The sequence below is a fragment of the Bombina bombina genome, chromosome 1 (genome assembly GCF_027579735.1).
Source record: "Bombina bombina isolate aBomBom1 chromosome 1, aBomBom1.pri, whole genome shotgun sequence".
NCBI lineage: Eukaryota > Metazoa > Chordata > Amphibia > Anura > Bombinatoridae > Bombina > Bombina bombina.
In genome coordinates, this window is record NC_069499.1 from 1,448,896,861 (window position 1) to 1,448,909,486 (window position 12,626).

A 12,626-nucleotide genomic window follows, 5' to 3' on the forward strand; every position below is an offset into this window, starting at 1 on the left:
CTGCTCCTCTCTGCAAGTCTCTACACTGGCTCCTTATACACACCAAAGTTTTAACTCTAACCTATAAAGCACTCAACAGTCTCTCTTTCATCTCCAAATACTCTCTGACAAAAGGTAGTCCAAAGAACCATAAAATCTAATCCATATTTATTTATTTTATATTTGTTGCCACTAGGGATTTGTATGATGTAGGATGTATCAATTTGAAATTTATAAAGGTTAGTGTTTTTAGATGTAATAAGTTAAATATCCACTAGATGGAGCAGTCATGCCATTTTTAGTGCCTAGTGAAACTAAAATGAAAGTTTAAGAGAAAGCTATTGTGTGTGAACATGTTATGCATGGAAAAAACATTGCATTGTTTTTAGTTGGTTGCTAATAAATATAGATTAGATTTTACAGTGCTGTGGACTACCTATTGTATTGTTATGGGATATGAGCAGAATCCCTAGTCTTCATGTGCACCGGATTCTCAGTGGGCTGCTGTATTTGGAATCTCGACTAGTGCGACTAGTGCTCTTAGATTAACCTCTGACCTACGTCTCTCTACTCTTATTATCTTTACATTCCACTCCCAACTCCAAAACTTCTCACACGCTGCTCCTATCCTCTGGAACTCTCTACCCCATAAGACTGATTTCAACCTTGTGTAGCTTCAGACACTCCTTGAAAACCACCTATTCAGACAGGCTTACCATCTCCTCTGTTTTTTATCCTATCCAAAATAATTCTTGAACTAACTTGACTCACTGCTGCAATTACAACCCACAAAAAACTTATGTCTCTTCACCCTATAGACTGTAAGCTCTTTGTAAAAATGTTCTTATATGATTCAAATAGAGCATGCAATTTTAAGCAACTTTCTGATGTACTCTTATTATCAATTTTTCTTCGTTCTCTTGATCTTTCTCTGTATTTTTATTTGAAATCAGGAATGTAAGCTTAGGAGCTAGCACATTTTTGATTCAGCACCGGGGTAGCACATGCTGATTGGTGGCTAAATGTAGCCACCATATAATATATATGTATATATTCATATACATATATATTTAAACATTGCTGCCCATTGCTGCGCGACTTACCCCCTTCGTGACTATTGGCATGAGAACGAGGGTCCTATTACAGCCTATGGAAGTGCACTCTTTTGAGAGCAAAGCTTCCATGCAATACAAACGCGAGGTCGCATTTGCATTACGCTGAACTTTTAAAACCAGCACACATTTTCGTGCGCAGGTATTACAAGTGGAGCGCAAATATTACACGCGTAAGCGCACATTTGCTGCTATTCACTTGTAATCTATCTTATAATTGTTAAATGTCATTACATAGTAAAGAATGGATTATTCATCTTCATTTATTTAGACATATTAGGGCTCTATTACGAGTGGAGTGCTATTTTAACGTGCACCCATAAAGGGGCAATTTTGGCCATTTACAGGCACAGGTGTATTATCCTCTGGTTAATGAAAAAAATTTGCCCCCCAAATAAACAGGACAGTTCTTTAATCTAAAATAAAAAAGATGAGCATCTTTTTTTTTTTTTTTTAAACTTTACGAAGCAGTTATAAGGGGTTAAAGTGAGGAGATGTGAGGTGTTTGGAGAAAAAAAAAGGCACTAAAAGTGCCTTTACAGTGAGGTGAATATTACTGTAAATATATATATATTTATGCGTTAATATATGTATATACACATATAAACACATAAAAATATATGCATATATTCATATAAATATACATTTTTATTTTGCTGCCCAAAGCTTCGCAAAGTTCTCCGTGCGCTGCACTAGGTGCTTTTCCGTGTCTGATGGCATGAAAACATGGCTGCCATTAGAGCCTATGGAAGAACGCTCTTGCGAGCGCAAGGCTTACAGGCAATGCAAATGCGAGGTTGCATTCGCATTGCTCCTAACTTGTAATACCATCTTACATATACCTGAGCTGATATTACTGAGTGGAGGGCAAATATCAAGCTTAATGGGGATACTAGGTCTAATAATGTTATCAGGCCATATTCCAGAAGTTCTAAGCAACCAGTAAAACTTAAAGGACCACTAAACCCAGTACAGTACCATACATAATCAATAAATGCATAATAAATAGACAATGTAAAAGCACTTATTTTAAATTTCACATGAATGGTAAAAACATTTCTGACAAATTTCAAAGTTTGTTTTAATATCCTTCCTGCAGCATCATGTGACAGCCATCAGCCAATCACAAAATTCATATACATATATTCTGTGAACTCTAGCACATGCTCAGTAGAAGCTTGTGTATATAAAAAGATTGTGCACATTTACATAATTGATGTGAACTGGAAAGTCGTTCGAAATTGTGTGCTCTATTTGAATCATGAAAGTTTAATTTTTATTTTTAGTGATCCTTTAATATCTATTTTTATTTTATGACAATGTTATGTACCATTAAAGAGACATAAAAATGCAATAATGTAAATGCTATATCCTAATGTGTAGAAGCATTTTATTATTGCACTAATAATTGCACATAATTATGTGTTTAACCAACTCAAAGGGGTTAATCACATATTGCTCCAGAACAGCAATGCACTACAGGGAACACTTCTGGTGAGCCAATGACAAGAGGCATATGTGCAAAGCCACCAATCAGCAGTTAGCTCCCAGTAGTAATTGCTACTCCTAAACCTGCCTAGTTTTGCTTTTCAACAAAGAATGCCAAGAGAACTATGTAAATGTTATAAAATAAGTAAATAAAAAGTCTCTTAAATTAAAGGATACTAAACCCAATGATTCAGATACAGCATTCAATTTTAAGCAGGAATGTAAAGCTTAGGAGCTGGACAATTTTTGGTTCAGAACCTGGTTTATGCTTGCTTATTGGTTTGCTAAATGTAGTCACCAATAAGCAAGCACTATCCTGGGTGCGGAACCTAAAATGGGCCGGCTCCTAAGCTTCACATACCTGTTTTTTAAATAAAGATAGCAAGAGAATGAAGAAAAGATGATAATAGGAGTAAATTAAAAAGTTGCTTAAAATTGCATGCTTTATCTGAATCATAAAAGAAAAATATTTAGTTTAATATCGCTTTAAGATCACAAAAGTTTAATTTTGAGTTGTATAACCCATTGCAAGCTCAATTCTGTTGGCTGATTGCATCAGCGAATAGGATTTTTCCTACCTTAATTCAGATTGGCTGATAGGATTCTATCAGCCAATCGGAATTCAAGGGACGCCATTCTTCAGTTGCCGTCGGATGGAAGAGGATGCTCCACGTCGGATGTCTTCAAGATGAAGAAGATAGAAGATGCCGCCTGGATGAAGACTTCTGCCAGTCTGGATGTCCTCTTCTGGCCGGATCGGATTAAGACTTCTGCCCCTCTGGAGGTCCACTTGTGCCCGGCTGGGTGAAGACGGCTCAAGGTAGGGTGATCTTCAAGGGGGTAGTGTTAGGGTTTTTTAAGGGGGGATTTGTTGGGTTTTAGAGTAGGGTTGGGTGTGTGGGTGGTGGGTTTTAATGTTAGGGGGGTATTGTATTTTTTTTACAGGTAAAATAGCTGATTACTTTGGGGCAATGCCCCGCAAAAGGCCCTTTTAAGGGCTATTTGTAATTTAATATAGGGTAGGGAATTTTATTATTTTGGGGGGCTTTTTTATTTTATTAGGGGGATTAGAGTAGGTGTAATTGGTTTAAAAAATTGTAATTTTTTTAATTTTCTGTAATTTAGTGTTTTTTTGTACTTTAGTTTATTTTATTTAATTGTATTTAATTGTAGGTAATTTAGTTAATTAATTTAATGATAGTGTAGTGTTAGGTTTAATTGTAATTTCAGTTAGGATTTATTTTACAGGTAAATTTGTACTTATTTTAACTAGGTAGCTATTAAATAGTTAATAACTATTTAATAACTATTCTACCTAGTTAAAATAAATACAAAGTTGCCTGTAAAATAAATATAAATCCTAAGCTAGCTACAATGTAACTATTAGTTATATTGTAGCTATCTTATGGTTTATTTTATCGGTAAGTATTTAGTTTTAAATAGGAATAATTTAGTTAATTGTAGTAATTTTATTTCGTTTTATTTAAATTATATTTAAGTTGGGGGGGTTAGACTTAGGGTTAGACTTATGTTTAGGGGTTAATAAATTTAATATAGTAGCGGCGACGTTGGGGGCGGCAGATTAGGGGTTAATAAATGTAGATAGGTGTCGGCGATGTTAGGGACGGCAGATTAGGGGTTAATAAAATTTAACTAGTGTTTGCGAAGCGGGAGTGCGGCGGTTTAGGGGTTAATATATTTATTACAGTGGCGGCGATGTCCGGTCGGCAGATTAGGGGTTAAAAATTTTAATTAAGTGTTTGCGATGTGGGGGGGGGGGCTCGGTTTAGGGGTTAATAGGTAGTTTATGGGTGTTAGTATACTTTGTAGCACTTAAGTTAAGAGTTTTATGTTACGGCGTTGGCCCATAAAACTCTTAACTACTGACTTTTAAATGCGGTAGGAGTCTGGACAGGAGAGGGTCTACCGCTAACTTTTTCCAGCAATCGTAATACCGTCGTTAGGAAAATCCCATTAAAAAGATAGGATACGCAATTGACGTAAGGGGATTTGCGGTATAACCCTTTACATAGGTCTGCCCTATACAGCAAATTGTTCCACAGTTAAATACACTGTAACTCAAATAAATACGTTTGGCTATAAGGTTAGATGAATTTGCATACAGATCAACAGAATGCCCATATTTAGAAAATATTTCTTAATCAAAGCTAGCATAAAATCTCCTTGCTTAAGTTTAAAAAGTTAAAGTGTGTTGTACATCTAACAACCCTCCTTTAACATGTTTTGCCGTGTAGGTTACGGCTTTCTCAAAAGGTGACGCGTGCTGGTGTCTGCGGAAGTATATAACAATGGAGTTATGGTGATGTCATTTGGGTGACTAAGGGACCAATCGATGGCCTTCATTTTTGTATTTGGACTCTTCAGAATGTCTATTTGGTTGCGTTAGGTATACGTTTTCTTTTTATTACTGTATTATTCACACTAACGTTATGGAGTTAATTATTATTCAATTATAAGATATTATTCTTAAAGTTTCAGTGTTATTCTACTGTATTTTACTTGATTATCCACATCTAGTGTGAAAAGATATATGTAAGTGTATACATTGCAATATTATAAATTTACTGTCCATTTTTTAACCATTGAACACAAGTACATGTAGTAATTGTATTATTCTAATATGCATGGGTGGCTAAGAAAATGTTGTATCAAATATTGAAAATATACTTATGGATATTGTTTTTCGTCTAATTTCTTGCTGCCTGACTTCTTAATATGAATACCAGTGTGCATTAATAGAAGATTGGAAATATAATCCAATACGATATAAAGTATCCTCTTCCAAATAAGTTTCATTAGTGTAAAATAATTGTTCTTGAAATAATCATAAGAAAAAAATTATATATATATGTGCACAAACAGACTTAACTGTGCAAGATGTATGTGACAGTGAGTTGACATGTGATAAAAGTTGATAGATCGGTCAATACGATATAAAGTATCCTCTTCCAAATAAGTTTTATTAGTGTAAAAGAATTGTTCTTGAAATAATCAGAATAAAAAAATTATATATATATATATATATATATATATATATATATATATATATATATATATATATATATATATACTGTATATATATATATATATATATATATATATATATATATATATATATATATATATATATATATATATATATATATCTGCTGAAACAGACTTAACTGTGCAAGATGTATGTGACAGTGATAAAAGGTGATAGATCGGTTCATTGACAAATATACATCAATGTCACCTAGTGATAGTGATAATAGGTGATTGACTTAATGTGAGTAAATCTAAGATAAAAATAATAAAATTAATTATTATTAACAATTCCGATCAGGGTTGTATTTGGTATAAACATAATCAAATGTGTTTATAATTGTTCAACAGTGATATCTATAAAAGCTGTATTTTGTTGGAAACCCAATTGTTTTTACTAGAAAGTGTGAAATTTCTAGTGATGAAAATAAGGCCTAGATTTAGAGTTTGGCGTTAGCCGTGAAAACCAGCGTTAGAGGCTCCTAACGCTGGATTTAGGCTACCTCCGGTATTTGGAGTCACTCAAAAAAGGGTCTAACGCTCACTTTTCAGCCGTGACTTTTCCATACCGCAGATCCCCTTACGTACATTGCATATCCTATCTTTTCAATGGGATTTTTCTAACTCCGGTATTTAGAGTCGTGTCTGAAGTGAGCGTTAGAAATCTAACGACAAAACTCCAGCCGCAGGAAAAAAGTCAGTAGTTAAGAGCTTTCTGGGCTAACGCCGGTTTATAAAGCTCTTACCTACTGTACTCTAAAGTACACTAACACCCATAAACTACCTATGTACCCCTAAACCGAGGTCCCTCCACATCGCCGCAACTCGATTACATTTTTTAACCCCTAATCTGCTGACCGCCAACTACGTTATCCTTATGTACCCCTAATCTGCTGCCCCTAACACCGCCGACCCCTATATTATATTTATTAACCCCTAATATGCCCCCCACAACGTCGCCGCCAGATACCTACACTTATTAACCCCTAATCTGCCGACCGCAAAGCGCCGCCACCTACGTTATCCTTATGTACCCCTAATCTGCTGCCCCTAACACCGCCGACCCCTATATTATATTTATTAACCCCTAATCTGCCCCCTCAACGTCGCCTCCACCTGCCTACACTTATTAACCCCTAATCTGCCGAGCGGACCTGAGCGCTACTATAATAAAGTTATTAACCCCTAATCCGCCTCACTAACCCTATAATAAATAGTATTAACCCCTAATATGCCCTCCCTAACATCGCCGACACCTAACTTCAATTATTAACCCCTAATCTGCCGACCGGAGCTCACCGCTATTCTAATAAATGTATTAACCCCTAAAGCTAAGTCTAACCCTAACACTAACACCCCCCTAAGTTAAATATAATTTTAATCTAACGAAATTAATTAACTCTTATTAAATAAATTATTCCTATTTAAAGCTAAATACTTACCTGTAAAATAAATCCTAATATAGCTACAATATAAATTATAATTACATTGTAGCTATTTTAGGATTAATATTTATTTTACAGGCAACTTTGTAATTATTTTAACCACGTACAATAGCTATTAAATAGTTAAGAACTATTTAATAGCTACCTAGTTAAAATAATTACAAAATTACCTGTAAAATAAATCCTAACCTAAGTTACAATTAAACCTAACACTATACTATCATTAAATTAATTAAATAAAATACCTATAATTACCTACAATTAAACCTAACACTACACTATCAATACATTAATTAAATACAATATCTACAAATAACTACAATGAAATAAACTAACTAAAGTACAAAAAATAAAAAAAAACTAAGTTACAAAAAATAAAAAAATATTTACAAACATAAGAAAAATATTACAACAATTTTAAACTAATTACACCTACTCTAAGCCCCCTAATAAAATAACAAAGACCCCCAAAATAAAAAATGCCCTACCCTATTCAAAATTACTAAAGTTCAAAGCTCTTTTACCTTACCAGCCCTGAACAGGGCCCTTTGCGGGGCATGCCCCAAGAAGTTCAGCTCTTTTGCCTGTAAAAAAAAACATACAATACCCCCCCCAACATTACAACCCACCACCCACATACCCCTAATCTAACCCAAACCCCCCCTTAAATAAACCTAACACTAAGCCCCTGAAGATCATCCTACCTTGTCTTCACCTCACCAGGTATCACCGATCCGTCCTGGCTCCAAAATCTTCATCCAACCCAAGCGGGGGCTGGCGATCCATCATCCGGTGGCTGAAGAGGTCCAGAAGAGGCTCCAAAGTCTTCTTCCTATCCGGGAAGAAGAGGCGATCCGGACCGGCAACCATCTTGATCCAAGCTGCATCTTCTATCTTCATCGGATGACGACCGGCTCCATCCTGAAGACCTCCACCGCGGACCCATCTTCTTCCGGCGACGTCCAACTGAAGAATGACGGTTCCTTTAAGGGACGTCATCCAAGATGGCGTCCCTCGAATTCCGATTGGCTGATAGGATTCTATCAGCCAATCGAAATTAAGGTAGGAATATTCTGATTGGCTGATGGAATCAGCCAATCAGAATCAAGTTCAATCAGAACAGCCAATAGAATGCGAGCTCAATCTGATTGGCTGATTGGATCAGCCAATCGGATTGAACTTGATTCTGATTGGCTGATTCCATCAGCCAATCAGAATATTCCTACCTTAATTCCGATTGGCTGATAGAATCCTATCAGCCAATCGGAATTCGAGGGACGCCATCTTGGATGACGTCCCTTAAAGGAACCGTCATTCTTCAGTTGGACGTCGCCGGAAGAAGATGGGTCCGCGGTGGAGGTCTTCAGGATGGAGCCGGTCGTCATCCGATGAAGATAGAAGATGCCGCTTGGATCAAGATGGTTGCCGGTCCAGAACGCCTCTTCTTCCCGGATAGGATGAAGACTTTGGAGCCTCTTCTGGACCTCTTCAGCCACCAGATGATGGATTGCCAGCCCCCGCTTGGGTTGGATGAAGATTTTGGAGCCAGGACGGATCGGTGATACCTGGTGAGGTGAAGACAAGGTAGGATGATCTTCAGGGGCTTAGTGTTAGGTTTATTTAAGGGGGGTTTGGGTTAGATTAGGGGTATGTGGGTGGTGGTTTGTAATGTTGGGGGGGGTATTGTATGTTTTTTTTTACAGGCAAAAGAGCTGAACTTCTTGGGGCATGCCCCGCAAAGGGCCCTGTTCAGGGCTGGTAAGGTAAAAGAGCTTTGAACTTTAGTAATTTAGAATAGGGTAGGGCATTTTTTATTTTGGGGGTCTTTGTTATTTTATTAGGGGGCTTAGAGTAGGTGTAATTAGTTTAAAATTGTTGTAATATTTTTCTTATGTTTGTAAATATTTTTTTATTTTTTGTAACTTAGTTCTTTTTTATTTTTTGTACTTTAGTTAGTTTATTTCATTGTAGTTATTTGTAGGAATTGTATTTAATTTATTTATTGATAGTGTAGTGTTAGGTTTAATTGTAGTTAATTGTAGGTATTTTATTTAATTAATTTAATGATAGTATAGTGTTAGGTTTAATTGTAACTTAGGTTAGGATTTATTTTACAGGTAATTTTGTAATTATTTTAACTAGGTAACTATTAAACTTAACTACTTAATAGCTATTGTACCTGGTTAAAATAATTACAAAGTTGCCTGTAAAATAAATATTAATCCTAAAATAGCTATAATATAATTATAATTTATATTGTAGCTATATTAGGATTTATTTTACAGGTAAGTATTTAGCTTTAAATAGGAATAATTTATTTAATAAGAGTTAATTAATTTCGTTAGATGTAAATTATATTTAACTTAGGGGGGTGTTAGTGTTAGGGTTAGACTTAGCTTTAGGGGTTAATACATTTATTAGAATAGCGGTGAGCTCCAGTCGGCAGATTAGGGGTTAATAATTGAAGTTAGTTGTCGGCAATGTTAGGGAGGGCAGATTAGGGGTTAATACTATTTATTATAGGGTTAGTGAGGCGGATTAGGGGTTAATAACTTTATTATAGTAGCACTCAGGTCCGCTCGGCAGATTAGGGGTTAATAAGTGTAGGCAGGTGGAGGCGACGTTGTGGGGGGCAGATTAGGGGTTAATAAATATAATATAGGGGTCGGCGATGTTAGGGCAGCAGATTAGGGGTACATAGGGATAATGTAAGTAGCGGCGGTTTACGGAGCGGCAGATTAGGGGTTAATAATAATATGCAGGGGTCAGTGATAGCGGGGGCGGCAGATTAGGGGTTAATAAGTGTAAGGTTAGGGGTGTTTAGACTCGGGGTACATGTTAGAGTGTTAGGTGCAGACGTAGGAAGTGTTTCCGCATAGCAAACAATGGGGCTGCGTTAGGAGCTGAACGCGGCTTTTTTGCAGGTGTTAGGTTTTTTTTCAGCTCAAACAGCCCCATTGTTTTCTATGGGGGAATCGTGCACGAGCACGTTTTTGAGGCTGGCCGCTTGCGTAAGCAACTCTGGTATCGAGAGTTGAAGCTGCGTTAAATATGCTCTACACTCCTTTTTTGGAGCCTAACGCAGCCTTTATGTGGACTCTCAATACCAGAGTTATTTTTATGGTGCGGCCAGAAAAAAGCCGGCGTTAGCTTTTCGGGTCGTTACCGACAAAACTCCAAATCTAGCCGTTAATGTTTAAACAAATGAAATTGAATTAAAAGTGAGTACAACAAAATTTTTCCAGTGTAATCGATTTGATCTTAGGATTTTCTTTTGATGGTCCTGTAAACTTTTTGGAGATACTTGTAACATAGTGCTGGTATAGAATAATGTCGAGTGTTTATAACCTTTACAATTACAGTGTGCCTTGAAGGGATACTAAACCCAATTTTTTTTCTTTCATGATTCAGATAGAGCATGCAATTTTAAGCAACTTTCTAATTTACTCCTATTATCTCCTATTATTTTTGGTTCAGTTCCTGGACAGCACTTGTTTAATGGTGGGTGCATTTAGCCACTAATCAACAAGCACAATCGAGGTTGTGAACCAAAAATGGTCCGGCTTCTAAACTTACAGTCTTGCTTTTAAAATGAAGATAGCAAGAGAATGAAGAAAATTGATACTAGGAGTAAATTAGAAAGCTGCTTAAAGGGCCACTGTAAGTAAATATTTTCTATGCCTGTTACTAACTAACTACCCCAAATACGCTTTTTATCAATAGCATTTCATTAACATATCTCTACCGTATATTAGAAATCTTGTCTGCAAATTTAATTGTTTTCCAAACCCACTCCGTGGGTATCCTTTGCTCTGTACCAATCCGTTTACAATACCTAGGTTTCAAAATGGCGCTTTAAACACAAAGTTATTGAACACTCAGTGCTGAAAATAGTGGGCAGGATAACGTGACATCATCGGCGAATAAAATATATAACTTTTAGAACGTTATGAAACTTCGTTTTGGAGAAAATATAGGTCAGTAGGTTTTAATTAATGTTTATTAACTTTAATATGTTAGTTGTTTAGCTTAAAAATTATAACAGAAAGTAATCCTTTAAAATTGCATGCTCTATCTGAATCATGAAAGAAAAAAATTTGGTTGAGTGTCCCTTTAAGTTAGATTTTCTCTTGGATTATTTTACATAACTATACACTTGCCAAAAAGATGGACATCAAATATACATTACATACAGGGGCGTATTACCGCCTAGGCAAACAAGGCACAGGCCTAGGGCGGCAGATGGAGGGGGCGGCACTTTTTCACATTACTATGACACCACTTGTTCAGTGAGAAAGTAATCTCCTGCTCTAACCTCTTAACTCCCGCGCTATATTATGCCTAGCGCGGCAGTTATGAGGTTAGCAGGAAATAACGTTCTCACTGACTGAACAAGTGGTATCAGAGAAAGGAGCTAAAAACTCTGTCTCTGTCCCCAGGACCTACAAGCCTACAAGCAAAGATTTGTTATAAAGGGCAAAACAGACAATGGTCTCTACTGTCGCAGGCACAATCGCTGCATGCATGCTTATCACTCAGATTTTGCCTGCAGCGGCAGCCAGAAGCCCACACCTCCCCCTTAGCCACAGGCTGGCATCCAGGACACCTGCTCATCCTGTGGCTTCAGAGGACAGAGGCATAATGGACCAGGACTGTTTGGAGGCACTGGCATTGAAGAGGTACGTTTTAAGTTGGCTGCTGCACATGAGGGACAGACTCAACATAGCCCAAAGCAGCTATGATCACGGCACTCCGGAAGCTACACGATCCTACATCATATCCTGCAAGTGTGCATACAGTGTAGGGCAACCCCAGGGCCATGTCCCAGGAGCCCTACTTTGGTGCTGCAGCCTGATATGTATGTAATCCTGTGAGTAGCAGCTGAGCAGTTACTGCTACTATAAAGGCTGTGACACACTGCAAGCGATGTGATGCGCAGCGTGTAGATGCGGTTGTGTGCGCTCAGTGTGTCCTGCCTTTTCATCTCTGAGCACTCTGCTGTGACAGGTCGCGTAGCTGAGCGCTCAGAGATGAAATATTTGATCTTCAGAAGCGATGTGATGCGGAGCAAAGCAGCTGCTTCACCTCGCGCCGCATCGCTTGCAGTGTGTCACAGCCTTAAGGAAGCAGGTATGTGATGGACTAGTTAATAATTTAATTGTTTATTTCTGTCAGTTATTCAGGGGAATTAGCAAGAGAAAAGAAGGGTGCTTGCCCTAAAATAACTCAATATTTTATTCTATTTAATCTTGCAGGATATAATTACTGGCTACTTCCTTAATTCTCATTACAGAGACCAATAAGTCACCCACTAATAATTTCATTTCTAAAGCCTTTCAGCTAGATTATGAGTTTTGCGGTAACAGTGGTGCCGTGCTAACGAGCAGTTTATTCTCACCGCTCAGTTACATACAGCGCTGGTATTACGAGTTTTTACAAACCCGGCGTTAAAAGACAAGAAGTGAGCGTAGAGCAAAATTTTGCTCAAAATCTCACTCCAATACCAGCGCTGCTTAAGTCAGCGGTGAGCTGGTGTAATGTGCTCGTGCACGATTTC